The sequence below is a fragment of the Microtus oregoni genome, unplaced genomic scaffold (genome assembly GCF_018167655.1).
Source record: "Microtus oregoni isolate MIOR12 unplaced genomic scaffold, Mior012 000006F_ref0000085, whole genome shotgun sequence".
Lineage (NCBI taxonomy): Eukaryota > Metazoa > Chordata > Mammalia > Rodentia > Cricetidae > Microtus > Microtus oregoni.
Window position 1 is genome coordinate 53,652,847 of NW_024543065.1, and position 23,101 is coordinate 53,675,947.

The 23,101-nt window shown below is 53.0% G+C and overlaps 1 protein-coding gene and 1 long non-coding RNA gene across 6 annotated transcripts in view; one reads left to right on the plus strand and one right to left on the minus strand.

Moving 5' to 3' along the window:
* Pou2f2 (POU class 2 homeobox 2) overlaps window positions 1-23,101 on the minus strand; it is an 85,590-nt gene that overhangs the window by 42,455 nt on the left and 20,034 nt on the right. For all 5 annotated transcript variants that reach the window (XM_041654872.1, XM_041654871.1, XM_041654870.1 and 2 more), the window contains exon 2: window positions 22,195-22,255. The gene's annotated coding sequence lies outside the window, so the exon portion shown is untranslated. The remainder of the gene's footprint in view (window positions 1-22,194; window positions 22,256-23,101) is intronic.
* Window positions 15,312-19,480, plus strand: LOC121450129. Its single transcript, XR_005974550.1, has 3 exons — window positions 15,312-15,392; window positions 18,077-18,424; window positions 19,353-19,480. It is a non-coding gene; the product is annotated as an uncharacterized LOC121450129 (long non-coding RNA).

Below are 23,101 nucleotides of genomic sequence, written 5' to 3' on the forward strand. Positions count from 1 at the left end.
CACCCCAGGAGGAAACCACAGGGTCGGTCCGCCCCCTACGCAAGGGAAAATACCCTAGCCCACAGACCTACCCTAGTGGCCCAGTAGACCCCAAATCATGAGTGTTATTTGAGGGTGGGGGGTTAGTGGGGTGGAAAGCGAGGAAACTGGAAGAATTGACTCTTCCAGGGACCACACCAGGAGGTGTGTCTGTACAGTCCTCCTGTCCCCCAGCATGGGGGTGAACACATATGGAACGGGGCGTGTGGGGCTGAGAGAAGTGAGGCCACACAATAGCAATGGCAAGCATAGTTCTGGGTTTATTGGCGGAGGCTTATCTCAGTCCCTGACCTTGCACCTCCCACCTAACAGGTGTCGCCTTACAGGCCAGTATTTTGTGCTTCGTTTCACAAACGGAATGACTGGATAAGAGAAGTGAACACTGGCTTTCTCAGGGACCAAGAGCCAAGAACCAAAAAAGCCAAAAAACAAAAAACAACAACAAACCAGGATACTAGGGACCAACCAAGGCCAGCAAGCAACCTGTGCCACCGGTAAGACATCCCGGGCCACCACTAGGAAGAAATAATGCCTATGGGCAGTGGCAGTGAGGGAGAAGAGTCGAAGCCGTAGCCAGGGACAGCTAGAAGTTTGTCAGAGGCTAAATGCGTGCACTCCCCCCCACCCCCACCCCCCTCCCCGGCAGAGGAGCTGAACGTGAGTCCGGAGGTTTCCTGTGCGGCCTTTCCAGCAGCTCGGCTCTCAGATCTGCGGTTTTCTTGAAGCCCGCCAGAGGGCGCCAGCGTCCAGCCAATGGGCTGGAGGGCGGGGAAGGCTGCGGAGGAGGGAGCCCCGCCCTCCGCTCCCTCCCAGCCCGCGTCCTCCCCCGCCCAGCGCGCACACCTGCGAGGGTCACACAAAGGCGCACGACTCCCGGCGCACGGTGGCGCAAACAAAGGCTAGCCCGAGCCAACTGCCCCCTTCTTCCTCTCAGCTCCCTGAGTCCGAGGTTGCTGAGCTGCCCTAGCGTCTCCCAAACAGTTCTCCTATCTACCATGGCCAGCCCAAGTTGGAGGGTCCCCCAAACCACACGTACTCACTCAGACGCCTGGCTTCATTCTTCTACACACATACACACACTGAAGTATTTCTTCTCAGACCCCCAGCATTTTATGCACACACACACACACACACACACACACCAAGGTCCCTGCATCACACATACTCCTACCACCTCACACAGACCCAGAGGCACAGACACATCTACACACATTGACAGCCCAGGTCTAGCCACTTGTGCCCACATTCCCATGTGCAGAGCCACGAGGGACACAAAGAACTACCTGAGTGTACTCTGCCCCTAGCCCTATGCTCCTGGACACCCCAAGCCCTGGCAGTGGGCCTGACGGGAGCGGACTCAGCTCTTATACTACACACGGAGGGGCAGTTTCTAGGCATCTACACTCTACAGCATCCCATTATCGGAAAGGCCATTTCGGAGGATATCTGCAGACCCACAGCAGCCGGCTGCAGGACTTCTAGATGCGAGGGTCTTCCCGGAAGAACTCGGGGGCAGCAGGGTAGTGGATTCTTGTCTTGGAGCCTCATTCGCCCAGTAAGCTCCATTTTCGTTTAAGATTTATGTTTGGAGGGGCTGGAAATCAGAGTGGTGGAGGTGCTTTAGGGCGTTTTGGAGGGATAAAACTCAGCTGCTACCCCTCCCCCACACCCCACCTTTTACCAGTTCAACATCATGCATGTCAGAAGCATAGATACAGGGCTAGGTGGTGCCCAGATGGTGAGCAAGGAGAAGAAGGACCACCCATGTCCAGTGAGATATTCCTGGGTCTACAGGTGAGGCCAGGGTGCAAGGCCTCAATGGTCCCCCCTAAGGATAAATCCCACCCCTTTTACCTTCCAGGCTGAACACTGAGTCTGAGCCTCTGGGCCTATGCAGGGGATCCCGAAGAAGGGGCGAAAAACAAAGGGGCAGAGTTTGGGGGACATGACATGGGGGGCTGGCAGACTGGAATGGGGTAGGTAAGGTGTGGGAAGTGATCTCCCTGCCACAGAAGAGGCCTGGGCCTCGATGAGTAAGGCAGGTAGGGCACACACATTGGGGAGCAGTGGGGGCCACTAGAGGTGCAGGCAGCCTGGAGGGAGGCGGTAAGGGGTAGGAGAGACTGGGCTCAAGGCTGAGCGGTAATTAAAGGAGACGTAGGGGGCTCCCCAGGGCCAGCGGGGCCGGTAACTGACACGCGGGCCCCATTGCTCCGCTCATATTTCTCGCCGGATCGATACGTTTGACTCCCGACAAGACAATAATCGCTTGTACGCGGCCGGCGAGTCGATCAAATACATTATTAGAGCGAGGTCCCCCGGGGGCCCGCTGGGGAGCCGTAGGGGGGAGCAGCCAGCCCACCGGGGACAGTAGAGTGAGATTCTTCACCCCTCATGGCCCCCTGCCATGGCCTCTTCCTCTTGGCCACCCCTGGGAACCTTCTCGGTGGCTCAGTCCTCTGGTACCTCTCTGGACTCCTGCTATCCTTAGCAATCTTATCACCTAGCAGCCGTGGTCTGCAGGAAACTCAAAAGGTCTCTCCCCCCAGGCGAGAGGCATGCAGGTGCTCAGAGAGGCCCCTCGGACCCCTAGCCTGATGGGACACAGAGATGGAGTCACAGGCCATGGAACTGGCAATTGAGGCAGAGGATGAACTTGGCCCCAAGAGTCAATAGTAGCAACCTTCGGCCCAGCCTCCATCTGGATTGTAACTGTAAACACGCTGGTCTTTGGCGGAGCCCAGGTCAAGGGGCAGCCTCTGGAACATTAGGGACAACTGGCTTAGCGGCCTAAGCAAACAGGAAAACAGAATGTTGGGGGTAGCAAACGTGGGCACAAGCTGGGCATTGGTGGCGCACGCCTTTAATCCCAGCCCTCGGGAGGCAGAGGCAGGCGGATCTCTGTGAGTTCGAGGCCAGTCTGGTCTACAAGAGCTAGTTCGGGGACAGACACCATAGCTACAGAGAAACCCTGTCTCAAAAAACCAAGAAAAAAAAAGTGGGCACAGGGCTATGTGGCTGGTCTCACTACCCCAGACACTGCAGGGACACTCAGCCCCAGCTCTGGAGTGTGCAGAAGCACCAAGTGCCCACCTCCTGCCTGCTCTCTTGGCTTCTGGACTCAAGCTGAGCTCTGTGATTTTTTAAAAGGTTTCCTTTATCTTACATGCATGAGTGTCTTGTCTGCATGTACGTCTATGCACCATATGTGTTCCTAGAGACCATGGAGGTCAGAAGAGGACATTGGATTCCCTGGAACTGAAGCCTCAGATGGTTGTGAGCTGACATGTGGGTGCTGGGAACCAAACACCGGTCCTCTGCAAGAGCAGCACCTGCTCTTCACCACTGAGCTGTCTCCCAGCCCCTTAAATCTCTCTCTCAGGTCCCTAAGTTTGTGCTGCAAGCCCTTTACCAACGACTTATCTCCCTGCCCTTCTGTGGATATTTTAAAGGCTTTTTTAAAAATTACTTTTAATTATGTGTATGAGTCTTTTGCCTGCATGTATGTATATGTACCATGTACATGCCTGGGGCCCACAGAAGCCAGAAGAGATGACTGGATCCCCAGAGACTGGAGTTACCAACTGTTGTGAGCTGTCACGTGGGTGCTGGGAATTGAACCTGGGTCCTCTGGAAGAACAGCCAGCGCTCTTAACCTTGGAGTCATCTCTCCAGCCTCTCTGTGAGCATTTTAATGAGCACTAGTGACGTGGGATTTCCCTCTGTATGCTGTGAATACCATTGGTTAATAAAGAAACTCTCTTGGGCCTGCGCAGGGAATAGAGGTGGGGGGGGTGCTAAACTGAATGCTGGGAGGAAGAAGGCGGAGTCAGGGAGGAGCCATGGATCCACCCACAAAGACAGATGTGCTGAAACTTTCCTGGTAAGCCACAACCTCATGGTGATGTACAGATTAATGGAGATGGGTTAAATTAAGATGTAAGAGTTAGCCAATAAGAAGCTAGAGCTAATGGGCCACGCAGTGATTTAAATAATATGGCTTCTGTGTGATTATTTCTGAGCTGAGCAGCTGGGGACAAACAAGCCGCCTATCCTCCACCACACTAGGGGCTGCTGTGGAGGGATGCACTAAAAGGCATTGTGAGGAGTAGCTGCTGTGACAAGGCAGAGCCAGGTTATAGCAGTAGGAGAGAAAAGACTTCAGCAGGTATTCCTGGAGACAACTTTGCCAACAGGCAAAAGCAAGATTTGGAAACTGGATGATGATACAAGTTGAGAAGGTGGTGGAATCAAAAACGAACCTCAGGTACCTAGAACTCTTTCCACCATCAGATATAATGAAGGAGGGGGCTAAGCTCATGAAAATTAGAGGCCAAAGAGATCTTGACCCTGTAGGAGATGAGAGCCAGTGACAGCAGAGGCAGCTTCTGTGGCTCCCCCTCCTCTTCCATTGAGACAGCATCTTGCCCTGGTAGCTCAGGCTTTTGATTCTCCCACCTCAGCCTCCTGGGTGCTAAGATTACAGACATACGCCCCTAGACTTAAGTTGATGGAAATCTTCTGGTAGATATTCTGAGTCAAGAGATCCCTCAGGAAGACATTTGGGTAAACTGGAGGCAAGATGGGGGGCGGAAAGGCTGGGACAGTGGTCCAGGAATGGGACAAGGAGCAGATATGGAGGGGAAAGGACAGGCTGGTGGCAGCAGGGGATGATGCCAGGCAGCAGCACAGGCTTTGTGGATCCACCCACCCTGGGTGCCACCCCCATTTCCACAAGGCTGCTAGAGTTTCCTGGTCACCTCAAGGAAGAAGTGAATCTCTGCAATGTGGTTCAGAGACCATAAAAGGTCATCAGGACTGGAAAGATGACTGCTCTTCCAGAGGCCCTGGGTTCAGTTCCCAGAACCCACATGGCATCTCACAGTCACCTCTTACTCCAGTTCCAGGGAGATCTGACACCTTCGTCTAACCTCCATGGGCACCAGGCATACATGTGGTACACAGGCACACATGCAAGCAACACCCCCCCACACACACACACAGCCCCATGAGACACCTGCTCTGTCCCAGACCACCTGATGACTGAGGGTGAGTACCCTGGGCTCAGTTCTCCATCTCTGCATAGAAGACAGGAAAATTCTAAACCCATTCTGTACCCCAGGCTGGCCTTGAACTTGTGTCAATCCTCCTCCCTCAAACCCTAGTGCTCAGATTACAGGTAAGAGCCGCGGGTGGCTCATTTGTGCATGTGCGTGAATGTGTGTGTGGATGCTCAAGAGTGTGTGCGTGTGGGGGCCAAGGTCAGCAGTAGATGTCTTCCTCAATTGCTCCTCATATTGTTATTATTAGCTTGGTTTTTGAGACAGGGTTTCTCTGTGTAGCCCTGGCTGTCCTGGAACTCACTCTGTAGATCAGGCTGAGCTCCATCTCAGAGATCCACCTACCTCTGCCTCCTGAGTGCTGGGATTAAAGGTTTGTACTACCATGGCCCAACTTATTGTTATTACTTTTCAAGATAGGATCTCTTACTGAACCTGAATCTCACTGATTCTCCTAGACTGGCTGGTCAGTGAGCCCCAGGGATGCTCCTGCCTCTGCCTCCCCAGCACTGAATAGCATGCACACATTGCCTGTGCCCAGCCTTTTTTTTTTTTTAAACATAGGTGCTCGAAATCAAACTCAGACCCTCGTGCTTGTGTGGCAGGCACTTTGCTGGCTGAGCCATCTCCTCAGCCCTCCCAACCTGCTTAGTTTTCTAAGTTATGAGATCTAACTGTGCAGCTCAGGCTGGCCTTGAACTTACAATCGTCCCACCTGAATGCAAGGGGCAGACACCAAGTCAGGGGGCTCTTCCGGCTCTCTGTCTCAAAAGAGTCAAGAACAAGTAAGATGATCCAAACAGCTATGGAGAGATGGGATCAGGTAGGCTAAAAGGGTTCTTCACACAGACTCCTCTGCGTGCTTGAGATCACCTGAGTCCTAGGCAGCATGTTAGAGGCAGGGACTGTTATCGCTCACTTTCTTCCTACGAAAAAAAGTGTGTGTGGGGGGGGGAGGTGTGCATGCATGCACAGGAGCGTGTACATACGTCACACGTGTGTGTGGAAGCCAGAGGACAACCACAGGAATCATCCTCAGAAATGCCTCCTTTGTCTCTCCCTAGCCGGGGGCTCACCAATTAGGTTAGACTGGCTGGCCAATAAGTTCCAGGAATCCTCCCGCCTCTGTCTCCACAAAGCTGGGATGATGAGCCTGTGTTATCACACCCAGTATCCTTTAAAGTGGGTTCTGGGGGCTCAAATTCATATCTTCAAGCACCTTACTGGCAGAACCATGCTTGGGACCCCTGGTTAATTTTTTGAGTCAGCACACAAAACAGTAGGCTTCATTTTGTATTCTTCCCATTTTAATGACAGGGAAGCTAAGAACAATCACAGAACAAAGTCCCGGAGTCTCCCTGAGCCCAAAGACTGTGTCTCTTGCTAGCCTGCACGTATCTTCTGGCGAGAGTCCTTGGCACCCAGAGCCACCAGTCCCTCAGGGAGCAGGTACGTGGCTGTGGGCTTTCCTGGAAGAGACCCTACTCTTATCCCAGAAGCCCCAGCGTCGCCTTCTGTACCCAGACTCCTATCAGCCCACAGCCCCTCCCCGCTTTTCTCCAACACAGAGTTCACACCACCAAACCAAGTCCCTGGGCTCCGAGGCTGCCAGGACTCCCCGACGCAGGGAGCTGTCCAAAAGCTGAAATGTATTTCCCTGGGCGAGCATGCTCATTGGCACCATCCTTCCTCCAGTCTTCAGGGACTCCCTGGAGTTCCCAGAGACAAGCCCCAACGCCATGCCACGCATGCTCTGTAGGCTCCTGCGGGACCTGCCTTCTTCCCACACAGGCTTCATAGTCCAGCCACACTGGAGAACGCCAAGTCCAATCCCACAGTAGGCCTCTGACCTGGTGCAGCCCTTTGAATAATTCCTCCCTCTTCCTAGTGTCTCCAAGGCCAGCCACCTGCTCCTGCGGCCACACGCTCTGTGACTTGTCTTTTGTGTTTTCTGCACAGCATTTTGGAATTAAACCACCGTCTAGTCATTTTCCCGTCCCTGTCTCTACCTAAAACGCAAGCTCCCTGAAAGAAGGTCTCATCCTTTGTATTGCTCACTGTGGGATTTCTGGGATCTTAACAACACCGGGTTCAGTGGGTGCCTGAATCCCAAGGCTGAATGAACAGACCCCTTCATGCTCCCGCATCCTACAGACTGAAGTCCAAGGCTGGCTCTCCGAACGAGGGTTTATGGCATCTGTCAACCTTATCAGACATTTGTCTTCAGAGTTCTCTTTCACCTTCTACTCAAGAACGGGGGTGGGGCTGAAGAGACGGCTCTGCAGTTAAGAACACTTGTTACTCTTGCGGAGGACTTATGTTTGGTTCCCAGCACCCACATGATGGCTCACTACCATCTGTAACTCTAGTTCCAAGGAATCTGATGTCGTCCTCTTCTGGCCTCCTCAAGAAATCGAGCACACATACATGCACACAAAAAAAAGCACTTGCATACATAATATTTAAAATCAATAAATCTCTTTTTGTTTGTTTTCAGTTTTAGTTTTTTGAGACAGGGCTTCTCTGTGTATGCCTTGCAGTCCTGGAACTCGCTCTGTAGAATAGATTGGCCTCAAACTTAGAGATCTGCCTGCCTCTGCCTCCCAAATGCTGGGATTAAAGGTATGCACCACAACCACTTGGCTAATAATTTATTTTTAGGGTCAGGCGGTGGTGGTGCATGCCTTTAATACCAGCACTCGGAAGGGAGAGGCAGGTGGATCTCTGTGAGTTCAAGGCCAGCCTGGTCTACAAGAGCTAGTTCCAGAACAGGCTCCAAAGCTACAGAGAAACCCTCTCTCCCTCCCTCTCTTTCCCTTCCTCTCTCTCTCCCCCTCCCTCCTTCCTCACCCCCCCCCTATATATATATATGGAATGTTGGGGCTTGGGAGATGGCTCAGTGGGTCTGACAAGTGCTTGCCACCCCAATTTGAGGAGCTGAGGTCGAGTCCCATCCAACCCAGCAAAGGTGGGAGCAGAAACAGGAGAATCTCTAGGAGGTGGATGGCAAGCTAGCCTGGGGCACACAGCAATCAGCAAGGGACAAAGAGACCCTGTCTCAAACAGGTGAAAACTGAGGCCCTGGCATAAGTTCTGTGACTTCCTCAAGTGCCTTTGACACACATACATGGTACACACACAGGGAGAGGGAATGCGTGTTTTAAGGATACACAGACCACCTATAGCGCAGATCTCTCCATAGAAGCCCTTCCTGACCCAGTGTTGTTTGCTTTTTTGAGCCAGGGTCTCACTATGTATGATTAATATGAATTTAGAGAGAGAAACTGGGGTTCAATCTGAAGATCCAAAAATCAAAACAGCCAGCTACTGGCTCTTACCTCGAACTCAGTCTGAAATGGCGATCCTGCCTCCAGGAATCTCAGAATGAGACTGAGAGCTGTCTCCTCCCGTTTTATAATCCTCCCCAGTTCTGGATTAAAGGCGTGCACCATTACCGCCTGGTTTCTATGGCAAGCTAGTGTGTCTACTGGGATTAAAGGAGTGTGTTATTGCGGCCTGGTCTATAAGACTGGCCAGTTGACCGTTTTACTTTTCTGATCCTCAGGCAAGCTTTATTTATTAAAATACAAATGAAATGTCACAACATCAGACTGTCCTGGAACTCACTCTGTAGACCAGGCTCGCCTTGAACTCAGAGATCTGTCTGCCTCTGTCTCTTGAGTGCTGGGGTGAAAGGCATGTGTCACTTCAGCTAGCTTCTGTCTCAATAGGACAGACCTGGACATGCCTGGTGGTGTACACCTATAGAACAAGCGCTGAGGCAGGGGGATTTTGAGTTCCCTGCCCACTTGGTTATGCCAGAGACTTTATCTGAAAGGGAAACAAAGATCATAAAGACGTCAGTCTTTGCACCACTCCAGGGAACACTCAAGGGATTCAGTGTAATTGGTACCAGCCAAAGTCACTGCCCAGGGAGGGTGTCCCCTGGATACTGAGCATGTTGAGGACGTGGTTGGGCTTGATTCAGTAACGTCCATTCTGGGCCCTGCACTGGACTGGCACAGAACCGAGGCTCCCAGGACTGGAGGGGCATAATGACTGGCTTGGAGGGTTGTCTAGATGAGGGTTGGAAAATGGGTTCCTCTGTGAATTTGCTATATACGCAGGAGCCAGATGTCCCCTTCTGTGCCCCCAGCTCTCCTGGGCTTACAGGAACTTCAACATCTTCAGCAGACAAGTTCCCGCTGTGCCTAAGCAAATAGAGGCTTATAAGATAAAGGTTTTTTTCTCTTTTGAGAGAGAGAGAGAGAAAGAGAGGGGGGGCAGAAAAGGATGTCATGTATTCCCCTCTATCATCCCCCATCTTATTCTTTTGAGCCAGGGTCTCTCTCTGAATGGGAAGCCAGCAAGATCCAGCGATTGTCTCGTCTCTGCTCCCTACAGTGCTGGGGTTATAGGTGCCTATGAGACCACACCAGCTTGCCATATGGGTTCTGGGATCTCAACTCTGGTCCTGAAGGTTGCAGAGCAAAGGCTCAGATCACTGGTCCATCTCTCCAGGCCCGAGGTTCAGGTTTGAGGGCACAGTGTGGTGGCACACACCTGCAACACCAGCATTGGAAGGTGGAGGGAAGAACACAATGGAGGCCAGCCTGGGCTACGCAGTGAGACCCCCATCTCCAAGAAGAACAAACATTCAAAATAATTTGAGATTGAGAAAAATCAGAAACAATCTTGATGTCACCAACAGGATAGTGACTAAGAGAATATTGCATATTCACACCTAGGAGTTCTATGTAGTCACGAAAAGGACAGTGCTATTTCAGTGCTGAGTACCACTCCGCCACTCGAGATAGAAGCAGGAGGATTAGCAGTTCAAGGTCATCCTCAGTGAGTCCAAGGCTAGCCTGGGCTACAGGAGATCTTGTCATTTTGTTTTTAAACAGGAGGAACATCAGATGGTGCTCCTCTTTAATCCCAGCACTGGAGAGGCAGATGGACCTCTGTGATTTCAAGGCCACCCTGGTCTATATAAAGTGAGTTCCAGACCAGTCAGGCTACTTAGTGAAACCTTTTCTTAAAAAACTAAAAATTTAAATTTAAACAGGGCATGGTGGTGCTTGCCTTTAACCTCAGCACTCGGGAGACAGATGCAGGTGGATCTCTGTTTGCTGTGGTGGTGGCTGCATCACTCGGTCCCAAGAGTTGGGGATTAGTCCAGCTTTAAAAAAAAATGTTAATATAGTGAATGATCCATGGGAAGAACAGCGAGGAAATGATTATTCCAGCAGGAGGGAGGGCACACTGGGGAAAGAGCTCACATGGTGGGGCCTCTGGGGTGCTGTGAACCTTTGTCACCATCCCCAAGTGATCCAGGATTCACCTACGTGCACTCCTGTGGAGAGAGGTCAAGTCCTCCTTTGGGGGACAATGGGAGCATCACCCATCTCCCATAACCTCTTCCATGTCACTGCCCAGAAAGAAGCTTACTGAGTTGGGTAGGTACGTCTCACAGCTCCGCAAGGCTGAGCGGCTATGGTTGTTGTCCAAGGTACCAACCGGAAGGATGCCCACCAAAGCCAGTTTCAATACTGATTCCAACTCAAGAGGTACCCTCGGCTACATAGTGGGATCAAGGGTAGCCTGGGTTACATGACACTCTGTTTCAAAATAAAAACCCCTAGCCCTCCCCCCAGAAAAAGGAAAGAAAAAATTACTCTCTCTGAAGGCTACTTTCCACTCAAATTTTGACAAGGGTTCTGCCAGCTTCGGCCACTTTCCCCTGCTCTCCCTAAATCCCTGATTACATTTTCTATGCAAGCTGACCCGTCTCTTCCTGCAACCCAAACAGATGTTTCTTATCACCTCTGGACCTCTGTTTTATTTGTTGAGGGAGGGTCTCACTCAGGTTGCCCCAGACTCCTGGACTGGGTTTACAAGGGTCATCAGTAGACCCGGTTTTAAAAACTTATATGTTTAGTATCATGTATAAAGGGGTTTGCCACTGTTGCCCTAAGTTTGGTCCCTAGGACCAATATGGTGGAAGGAGAACAATTACTCCTGCAGGTACTCTGACCAGCACACTCACGCTGTGGTGAGGTGAGGTCGACAGAGACCTGGGCAAAGTGAGCAGCTTGGAAACAAGGCCCAGGATCCAGCTCCTCCCAAGTGCCCCAACTGTCCCTAGATCCCTCACACAGTCCCCTCCTCCCCTGGTCATTCTGACACTCCTTCCTCCACTGCTCACTGCATACGTGGCTCCTTCTGATGTCACAGCCCCACCCCAGGAAACTGAGAATGGGGTGGAATGTGGGGGTCTCCTGTTTGTTTTAATTTTATTTTTGTTGTTTTGAGACAGGGTTTCTCTGGTTGTCCTGGAACTCATTTTGTAGACCAAGTTGGTCTTGAACTCACAGAGATCCACTTGCCTCTGCCTCTTGAGTGCTGGGATTAAAGGTATGTGCCGCCATCACCTGGCTTTATTTATTTGTGTTCATGTTATTTACTTTTGAGATAAGGTTTCATGTAGTCCAGGCTGGTCTTGAGCTCTTTCTGCAGTCAAGAATAACTCTGAACTTGTTTGTTTTTGAGGCACGGTTCCTTTGCATAGCCCGGGCTGTTCTGGAACTCACTCTGTAGACCAGAATGATCTCAAACCCAGAGATCCGCATGCTCTGCCTTCAAAGTGCCACCACAGTCGGACTGACTTTGAACTTCTGATTCTCCTGCCTCCACTCCCAAATCATAGGATTACATGCGCTCACTGCCACACCCAGATTGTGTGTTGCTGGGAAACACACTCGGTGCCGGGTACTGTGCTGAGCTACGTCACTGGTCCTTTTCTGTTTGTGAGATGGAGCCTCACTTTGGCATGACTGTATCAGGCCACTCTTCTTCCCAGACCAAGAGGGAAAAAATGCCAGCATGTCAGTCATGACTCCTCCAGCTTCTTGCCCTACGTCACAAAGATGGGAACACATGGGCCTGCATCCTTGAGATGCATCATGAGGACCCTGGGACTGACCATGACTGTTTCTATCAGAGCTACCACTCCTGTGAAGTCAAAGAAGCCAGCATTCAAAGCATAGCCGGGGCCATAGGAACCATCTTTGGGGGTAGAGAGGTGAGGGCTGAGGCCCTGGAAAAGCCCCACTGCATGTCTTTGACAGACACAGGGACATGTCCCTTGGGACCCTGACTCTTTCTCTGCTGGTTCTATGAGTTCTCAGAGAAGAAGAGAAGGAGGATTTTGAGGGACTATGACCCATCCTCTCTTCCTACGGAAGTTCCAAAGGTTCCAGTCTCATTTGCCTCTATGGTTGTGGGAGGGGCACTGAGGGTAAAGGTGGGGGTGAAACAGGTACACAAGAACAGAGGGAAAACCCAAGTCAAGTAAAGCAGAGAGGAATGCAGAGAGAGAAAAAATTGGGTGTGGGGGCTGGAAGCTAGAACAGAGGGATGCATGAAGTCTTTGACTCCCTTGGGGAAGAGGCCACAATAAAGGGAAGGAGGGAGTCAAAGGGAAAGATAGAGGGGATGAGGCAGAGAGGAGACAAAGAGAGGAGAGAAAGGGAAGAGAGAGAACATGCCACGCACTTGACATGGGGCCAGGGACCTTTTGTAAATTGCTTGCCCGACACTCTCCTCCTGGCCCATCACAGCAGCATTCCCTTGGGGCGTGAGGTGCTGTCCCTGGTCCTACAGAGCTGACACAAACACGCAAATGTGGGAAGCCAGGTCAGCTTCCACCCATGTCCTTCTCTCTTCATCCGGCTGCTTCCCAGAAGGCCTAGTTCGGTGAGCAGGAACACAGGCATGACCTCAGAGGTGTGGGAAGGGCCGTGGAGCGGGGTACCTGCCCCTCAGGTACCAAGCTGCTGACACCCACCTGTTATTGTTCCTGCTCTCTGGTTCTTCTGACTTTGGTCAATGTCTCCCTCACTACGGCCTTCATCTGTTGCCCATACCAACACCCTCCTGCTCTGCTGCTGCTACCTAAGGCCCCCGTACCACTTTCTGCTCCCTGTCGGGTTTGGGGTTAGGGACGGGAGGCAAGCGCCTAGGTGGGGGTGGGAGGCTCCACTGGGTACGTGATACGGACCTGCTGACACGGATGAGGAAGAGGAGGGGGTCTTGCTGATGGATGATGCTGATTCTTTGGTGAGGGGATAGTAGTGGAGGGGGTGAAGGCAGGGTGGGGGATGGGTGGTGAGGAAGCAGGGTTGGGGGGGTAGCAGGACCAGGCTCACATTTGCCATTCAGGGCAGCTGACAATAAAAATGCTTTATTGCCAAGAAACTGGATCGATCGGGGCTGGAGGGGGCCGGCAGGGGGGACGCGGAGGGCTCAGCACAGAGGCCGGCGGCCCGGCCTCCGCAGCGACCAGGGCCCCAGCCGCCCTCCCCCCTGTGCCCCCCTCCCCGCCTCCTGCCCTTTCTCTCTCCTGCAGCCACCGCTTAGTTCTTATTATATTTTTTCTTATATATTTTTCCCCCAGCTTCTCCTGCTCCTGTTTTTTTTTTCTTTTAATTTTTTTTTTAAAAACTCACTGCACTCCCAATGCTGCAGGCTGGGTGGGGGTGTGGTGGGGCATCTGCCCAGGCTAGGTCCTACCCACTGGCTTCTAGGGCTGTTCTCTATGGAGGAACCCCCACTTTAACTTCATAACCCTAGTGCTGGTTTATTAAGCTCCCCCAAAGCCTGGCCCCACATGTACCTTCCTCTCCCACCATCCTTCCTAAGGACTTCCTTCTAACTTAGGAGTACCCCCACATGAACTGTGAGGGGCTCAGGGCCCTAGACAGACTCCCTCCCCCCTCCCCCATACCTGCCCCCTTGCATCCTCGTGGAACCATTTGGCTGATGGTCAGAACTGTCCGTCAAGGGGGCTCTGAGCCCCTGAGGACTCAGATGGGAGGAGGGAGGGGAGAGGTCGAGGGTCAGGCCACGTCCCCTCAGCTCATCTCTCTCCCCTCCCCCTTCCTAACAAAGGGAACAGCAGACCATCGCTGGAGGGGGGGTGCTGCCTGGTAGTCAGAGGGAATCCAGAGAGGGACTGTGGATGGCCATGGGCAGGAGGCAGGGTGAGGGCAGCCTGCCCCTCCTCTGCCCGCCCCCTCGGGTCAAGGCTAAGGTGATTCCTCAACCTATCTAGGCTGGGAGGGGAGGAGGGTCTTGAAGACAAAGAACAGGAGCCCTGGGAGTTGGGGGCCTCCAGGAGAGCACCTGGGACCCACAGTCTTGACTGAGGGAGGGACAGCAAGCACCCCGTGGCCCTAGCTCCCCCCCCCCGTGGCTCTGCCTCCCATCTGCACCAATCCCTCTGGATCTCAGAGCTAAGGCAGGATTTGGTTGAGGTTAAGGGGGAAACTGAGGTGCAAAGAAGGGAAACAGCATCACAGGGAGAACGCAGGATGCAGGTGCAGCCCTAGGGTTTCCGGCCCCATTCTTGACTCTCTGCTTGTCAACCTAGCAAGGGGAGACACCTTCTCTTCCGGTCAGGGTGGGTCCTTGAAGAGGGCAGGTAACAGAAGGTTGTGGGAAGAGAGGAGACTGAAGGGGAGTGGGAGAGGTTAAGTCCTGTGTTACAGGTCAGTCAGGGAGGCTGAGGGACTAGCTGAAAAGGCCAAAGACCTCCCCTGCCCTCCTCCACCACCCCCAGTACCTGGGAAGAGACCTCAGAGAGGGTTCTGTCCTGCTGTTGTCACACAGCAAATGTGACTCACGGTCTGGTCTGCCCTAACAGGACATGCCTTGAGGCCTCCTATCTGCCCAGCCTGACTACAGTTGGCAAAAAGGAGCCGTGGCTGGCAGCCATCCTGCCTGTGGGGATAAAGAGTCTGGAAAACAAGAAGAAATGCCCAAATGCTGGGCACTTAAATTCTCCTACCGAGACTGAGGGGGCTCCTGGGGAGAAAGAGAGCCAGAGCCAAAGGAAGTGGGGGGACATGGCATACCTCTTTTGGAGGGGTGGCTCAAATATGCTCCACAGCCTGCTCAGGAGGCCCTAGATGTACCCAGGAATAAGGGGTCCCGGCTGCCCTCCCCCCAAACCTCCCCTCCCTTCTCTCCCTCTCTTTCTCGCTGGCTATCGACCGACCAGGCTGTGACATGGTGGATCAATACAGCAGGGATATAAAGCCGGCTGGCTGGCTGCCTGCCTCTGCCTCTCTCTCTCCCTTGCTTCTCTTCCTTTTCTTTCCCGGAGCCGCACCCAGGCCCCCCACCTCGTGTACCCCTTACCCCTACCTCCGAGGGGCCAGCCTCCACTCCATACTCCTCTACTGCAGGGGAGTTTAGGGGGGCTGAGAGCTTGGAGAGCCAGGAGAGGGGGTGAGTATGAGGGTGGGTAGGGAAGCAGATGGGCGTGGGGGGTTCACACTTGCAGGTCAGGTGGCTGGGATAAACTGAGGACCGGTCCTTTAGGAAGAAAGCGAGCACCCTCTCGGTTGGTCGGGAGCAGCTCAGGGAGATAGGGCCCTTTGAAGGGCCCATGTGAGGGCGAGGGCTGAAGCCCTTGGGAGGCGGGTAGGATCCCTGGCTGGAGGTGGGGGTGAGGAGATGCTTTCCTGGGCCTGTGGAACAAGGGAAGGAAGAAGGCCTGGGTGCTGGAGTTGGAAGGACGAGTGGGCAAAAGCAAGAGTGGACAAGCCTGCCGCCTACCCACAGAACCATAGCTATCCCACTCTGTGGGTCCCCATGGGTTGAAACCACCTTGCCCTCACCCCAGGTTATGGGAGGAATGTGCTGGGGTGGGAGTTGGGTTCTCTTAGGGTGTCAGACAGGAGGAGGTCCCAGCTAAAGGGCTGTGGAGTCCGAATTGCCGCTGTATATGTAAGGTGTACGCAGGTCGTTAAGCGGTGTGGGAGGGGGACTCCAGAACTGTCTCCTGACTGCCCTGACCCTCTAGTCATACCTGTGTGTGACTGTGAGTCTGTGAGGTTTGTCTAGGAGACACAAGGGGTTGTGTGTGTATATCCATGATGTCTCCCTGACACTGGGTGTCCCCAAATGTCCGTGTGGCCCTTGGGAAGAAGTGGATGGATCCCAAGAGGATATCCTCCATTCCTAGGAAGGGTGGTGGCTCTGTGTTCCTGTGTTCTCTAGTAAGTTAGCAAGTCCATGTCCCTGGGGGAATGTCTGAGTGTCTACTTGTCCCTGTGTCTGCATCAGTGGGTGGCTGTCCCTCCCTGTGCTTTGGAGCCTGTATGGTCCTCTCGATGTGTATTGAACGGAGGTTCTGATTGAGCCATGGAGACTCCACTGGGTTCTTTGTGTGTCTACCTGGTCCAGATGCCCTGTGTGTCGGTGGCCAAGTGAGTTCCCATGAGTGGGATGGAGGCTCTGAGTGTGTCCCCTGTGTGTGTCATGGTGACTCAGTGCACATACCAGGGGTAGAGCTCACGTCCCTGAGTCTGGGGGAAGGGGTGAAGCAGCAGAGGCACTGGCTAGTGAGGTCTATCCTACATCACCTTTACATAGAGTATAAAGACCCGTCCGCCTTCTTTCTTTCCCTGCCAGAGGCCCCAGACCCCTGCCAGCATGGCCTCAGGCTCCCTCCCTTCCTTCTCCTACCTTGGGCAGGGTGCCCCTCTATTCCTCAGCATCCTCTGCTTTGGTGGACACTACCTCAACTCCACCAAGCGACCTCCGTCCCTCCCAACCCCCCCAGCGCCACCCGCTCCCCCCGCCCTCCCCCCACCACAAGTCCAGTCCAACCCAGACAAAAGCAATTACTCCTGAGGTAGGATGTGAGTGTGGGTGTTAGAAACAGAAAAAAAAATAGTGGGGGGAAGGGAGGGGGAGGGAGACACACACACAGAGGCAGGGATGGTCAGCTAGAGTCCTGGAGAGACAGGGATGAAGAAAAAGACGGACAGAGGTGGGGGCCACCCAGAGCTACGCACGGACAGAAGCCGAGAGATCAGGATGGACAGAGACACAATGTCCAGGATACAGAGGCAGAAGGAAAAAACCATGGAAGGCCAAGTAGAGAGACCACGCCAGACAGACAGAAAAAGAGATCAGGGGACGCAGAGATGCAAGAATGAGAACAGTGAACTGCACAGGAGGAGGAAGACGGGGGAGACAACCAGATGAGGACATAGGGAGCCCCAGAAAGGACAGCTAGAAAACAGAGAGGGAGAGACACGAAGGCTAAGAATGGGATCCGACAGAAGTCCAGAGCAGCCACTAGCGATGGAGTAAGGACCCCAGATCGCCAAAGACAGGGAGGACAAGTTCAGAGCCCTCTCCCTGCCGTAAACACAGTTTTCTCCTCAACCCCTAGGCCAGAAGGCAGGTGTCACCCAGTCCTCCCCATAGTCTTTGGTCCCCCAGAACTGGAGCAAGGAGGGGGTAGGGTGGATAGTGGGTCTCAGGTACCAGCTGGGAGCAGTGTGTCCTCCCTACCAACACACCAGCAGCTAAGGTCACATGCCCTATGCCACATCATTGACACTCCACCAAACACCAGTGAGGACACCGGAGCCTCTGGCATGAGGCACTTCCTTCCTGCCTCACAGCTATGCCCTCCACCTCCGATGCCCCTAGCCCCCCATCTCCCTCCTCCATGTCTATCAAGCTGGTGGCTTTGTCCCACCTACAGTGTGTCTTCCTGAGCTCTGGCTCAGAAGAGAACTTCCTGCCCTTCCTAGTGTCTTTACTCTGCTTTCCTGTCTCTGCCCCACCCACTTCCACTGCCCCCCTTCTCTTTGCTCTTCTTAAGAGCTCCCCCCATTTCTCCAATGTCAGATGATGACCCCTCTGAACCCCTTGTTGGCCATGTGTCTCAAGAAGAGCGCACTTCCCAATCCTCCCCAAGCCCCACGCCCCACCCACCAAAAAGCTGTCCCAGAGTGTAGTCAGGGGCAGAGGAAGCCACCTCCCTTCTTTGTTTTTCTTCAGTGCCTTGTTCCTTCTCCCTGTCCTTGACACCCTCGTCCCCTGCCAGGCCCCACATCTCCATTTGGCTCTCTCTGAGACCAGAAGCTAAAATTCTCTTCATACACCTCCAGGCTCAGAGGAAGAAGAAGCACAGAAGAAGGGACGGAGTGGCAGACAGACATTCAGACAAGGTCTGACGGAGTGGGATGAAAAGCAAGTGAGAGGCATGAAGAGCGGGAACACAGAGGGAAGCTGAAGAAGCAGAGGAAGGGAGGACAGAAGGCCGGAATGGAGACCTGTGGTGGTGAGCTGGACATCGGCACTCAGTGGGATTCCCAATGGGCCTTACACAGAGCTCCCAGGGTTACTCTGAGGTTGGCTTCTGCTGTGGAAGGGGCTTTGAACTTACAGCCTGCCTTCATTTGTGGCGGGACTGTCCAAGATTCCAGCAGCTCACCGATCCTAGCCTGCCAAAAGAGGTGAGCTTTCTATTTCCCACCTCCCTCACATCTGTAAGCCTCACTCTGTGGGTAAGAGACACTCCCAAATTACAGCTGTCTCCACCTGCCCTGCCTGGAGACACCAACCACAAAGGTACCTCCTAGTATCCCCTGCCCTCAAGCCTGGACTTCACATCCAGTAACGGATGCTGCCCATTGACACTGTGGGTCTGGCACACTGCCGCGAGGGGAGCTATCCCATCCCCCAAGCAAGAGCGCTGAAGCCCCATCTCTGGCCCCTCAGTAAGCCACAAAGGTCACAGCACACACCCTAGTGCTAAAGTCAAGGCCCACCCCACCCCCATACGGCAGATGCGGCTCAAAAGGAGGCTGATTGGACCTGGAGATCTGGAAAAATTGCCAGCCCACCTGCTGGGCCACTGTCTTAGCTACACCCACTGTTATCCCACTTTCACCTGCGGGAGACACCCCCACCCAGTCACCGAAGACTGCCTCACACAGCCCTGGGTTATTCCAAGTTGCTCCAAGACTTGCCACCCCTACAACTGAGCTCGGACTCCTCCTACTCCTCCGATCTTCAGGGCTCCTGCAGGGGAGTATAAGAGTCTCAGGGACGTCCGTCCCTTAGTCTATGCTCACCCCCTCTGTGATCCTGTCACCTCCATGTTTGCCCGCTGTACTCTCCTGCGCATGGATGGGGGCAGAAGGGAGGACAGTAATTCAGCCCTATTCCTGTCTTGGCATTCAGAGGGCATCAGCCCCGCGGGACTGTAAGGCCGCGCCAGCGTGCACCCATCCACAAGTCTGTCACCATTATCACTTCCTTCCCGCTAGAGCTAAACTTACTTTGGTTTCTCTTAGCCCTTCAAGAACTCCCTCCCAAAGATACCCCAGAGGCTTTGGGTAGATCATCTAACCGTTCTCTCTCTCTCCTCTGACCCAACAGCTAGCAGCCCCAGACTCAAGTCGATAAAGTTTGTGCCTGATTCTTCCCGCCCAGGAACTCCTCTGAGACCTCAGACATCCTTCTTCTTCTCAGCTTGTCAGGGCCGAGTATGTGAGAAATTCACCGGGTGGGGCAGGGGTGCTGCAGCAATAAATGGATAGATGTGGATTCGGCTGTGTGTGTGTTTGCTCCTTCATTGACATACCTGGAACTGACTGCAGACACATAGACAAACAGAGGACTCTCCTCCTCACGAAGCTTACCGGGAGACAGGAGATGCTAAAGCCAAGGGCCAATCAGGGGTGAAGCAGCCCAGGAATGGGGGTGGGGCTGCCCAGGGCACAGTGCCTTAGATCGAAAGATTCAAAGCCAGTTCACAAGAAACTCCAACAGCCAAATTCCTCTCTACTGTATGGCTGTCCGGTTTTAGCCAAGCCCTTCCACGTAAGTTAAGCCTAACTGTTGTTAAATCTGACTCTATTCTCTGGGAAGAAATTCACTCCCAAAGCACAGAGACCTGCAGGGTTTCCGACATCGTGGTGGGATTCAGCGGGGGTAGAAGAACGAGAGCTTTAACATTCAGGCAGTTCTGAGGTTGAATTCCGCCTCTGCCGTTGACAAGCTGAGTGAGTGACTTCGGGCAACAGAGAACCAACTTCTAGCGTCCTCAGAGCCAGCCGCTAACCCCAAACTGACAGCAGCTCCATAGAGCCTCCCTCCAACATCCAGAGCATCTGAGAACATGAGAACCCTGGGAAAGATGTTATGTGACTCCTTGCAGAGGCTGGGCATGTGGTTCATGCCTGGAATCTTAGTAAGACCCTGAGGCAGGAGGATTTAGAGTTTGAGGTTGACCTGGGCTACATACATCGGAAGGAAGAAGAGACAGACGGGTGAATGGATAGATAGTCAGAGAGACAGACAGTAAGTAAGGTACCCACACAGTTGCCAGCTGAGACAAGAGCTCGTGGATTGTGGTGGGTGTGACTACCCACGAGTCACACTTCTTGGCGGGTGTGAATACCCCCCAAGTCACCAAACAACTGGGTACATACAGGTAAGTGTTTTCCTGTGTCCCAGGCTGTTAACTATTGTAAAACACATTTATGAGCCTGAAAAGTGGTTTGGGCCACAAAGAACTTTTTTAAAATTTGACATTAGTTGTCAACATTAAAAAACTGGAAGATGAACGCCGGGCGGTGGTGGCGCACGCCTTTAATCCCAGCACTCGGGAGGCAGAGGCAGGCGGATCTCTGGGAGTTCGAGGCCAGCCTGGTCTACAAGAGCTAGTTCCAGGACAGGAACCAAAAGCTACGGAGAAACCCTGTCTCGAAAAAAAAAAAAAAACTGGAAGATGAGATTCCCATAAAAAATTGTTTTTATTACTTTTTTTCCCTCTCATTTTTCTCTTTGGGACAGGATCTCACGTAGCCCAAGCTGACCTCAAACTCACGAAGTAACCAAAGATGACCTTGGACTTCTGACCCTCCTGCCTCCGCCTCTGGGTGCCGGGATGGTAGGTACACAGATTTCCTGCAGCACTGAGGACGGAAACCAGGGCTTGGTGCATGCCGATTGAGCAGGGCAGTGTGCTCACCGAGCTGAAACCTCAGCCTTTTATTCCTCCAGAAAACTCAAATCCAAGCGACTCAGAGCTGTCTGAATGTGAACAAGAAGCTTCCCCTCCCTATGATCCAGTCCACCATGATCCCTGCCACACCGGACAAACGACCAACATGAGCTATAGCGCTCCTCAGCTTCCCAGAGGGCACCTGTGGTTCAGGGACAGCAGACAGGAGGACTGTAAGGGTGGCAGGTGGCTCTCCGGGATCCTGCAGCCTTTGGGTTCAGCTGCTCTAGCTAAAATAGGGGTGGTAGTATAATGGGGTCCCACTTCACAGAACTCACTCCCCCCCCCCCAGGCCACTCATTGCCAGGTGAAGGTACGGGGGAGGGGTGGCACGGTATGTCAAACTGAGTAGAGCCAACAGCAGGGCAAATGCCTACGCCTGTGGTTCCCACAGCACTGAACCCCCCCAGGGAGTCCTGGTTTCATTCTGGGAGCCTTGCTGGGCTCCAAGAATCCCAGAATCCTGATTTGTTCAGGGGGTGGGGATGCGACCAGCTGTGTCTGCAGCTCCCACTGTCTGCCTGGGTCTCCACATGCTTTGGAGGGTGGCTTCTCTCATCTCCACATCTCACTGTGATGTGGGTTGGGAATCCCCACCTTTGATAGAGAGGAAAACTGAACCACACCTGCAATCACACAATCTGTCTGTCTGTCTGTCTGCCCTCAATTATACTGCTTAAGGTGGGTGGGCTAAAATCTGATATCCTCATTTAAAACGTTCAAATTACACTTATTTATCTGTTTGTGTGTGTGTGTGGTGTGTGTGAGTGTGTAGGGGGTGCACATGCTAGGATTGGTGTGTGGAGCTCAGAGGACCACTTGCAGGAGTTGGTTCTCTCCTTCTACCACATGCATCCAGAGATTGACTGGGGTCCGCCAGGCTCAGTGGCGGGCACTCTTGCCCACTGAGTCATCTCGCCAGCCCCTGTTTTCATTTATAGATGACAGCATGGCAGCCCCAACTTTCTCAAATCCCCGAAATCCCCGAAATGTAAACTGAGGCACCACAGTCCACTGTCACCAACACTCAGAAACACCTGTTTGGCCAGGAAACCAGAATGTTCTGAGGAAATAAAAATGCCAGAGAGATGAAGTCCCGGGGACACAGAAATAGCATGGAAAATCGTGACCACCTCCAAGGGGATGCCAGGGACAAGGACTCGGGAAAGCAAGAAGCATAGAAATACGCAGCTCACAAGCCACAGCTCTTACCTCTTGGGCAGACACAGCAAAGCTAATACATTCAGGCCACCAACCCGGTCCAGCCGAGAACCTGGAGGAAGAGAGCATAGGGTCAAGGTCCCTGGGCAGTGAACTGGGTCTCATGTAGGATGAGGTTCCCCTTGAGTAGAGGGACCCTCCTCCTGTCTCCCCATCAACAAATCCACAGACGTGGGGACAAGTCCCCGGGACTCAGATCCTCCTGAGTTGTTCTCAGTGACCACTTCTGGCCCCCAAGACTCGACGTTCCCATCCTATATGGGCATCCTGATGCCCACCCTTGTTAGATGCCATCAGATGGGAAATCTGTTGTTGCTGTTTTGGTTTTAAATTTTATATATGCATTTTGTGTGTCTGCATATGTGCATGAATAGGACACATGTCAAAGGACATGGAGCACAGACCAAAGGACCACTTTCAGGAATTGTTTTCTCATTTTGCTTGGGTTCAATCCATTGGGCTTTGTGGCAAGTGCTTCTACACACTGAACCATATCTCTCCACCCTTGTTTTGATTTTGAGACAGGATCTCACCATGCATCTCCAGCTGGCCTGGCCGTGTAGACCAGGCTGGCCTAATTCACAGAGATCTGTTTCTGCCTCCCCAGTGCTGGGATTAAAGGCATGCACCACCACACTTGGCCCTATTAATTTATTTGAGACAATCTTTCTATGCTGCTATGTAGCCCAGGTTGGCCTCATCTCATGAGCCTCCTCCCCCAGCCTCCTGAGCACTTACTGGGATTACAGTGTCTGTCATACTCTGCTTCGGGAAGTTCCTGGAAGAACGGGGAACTTCACCTTGCAGCGCTGTTAGCATTTGGCAGTGAACCCAGCAAATTTGACGCCTTTATAAGGTCACAAATGACGGCAGAGTAAATCATAAATTGATGGATGAA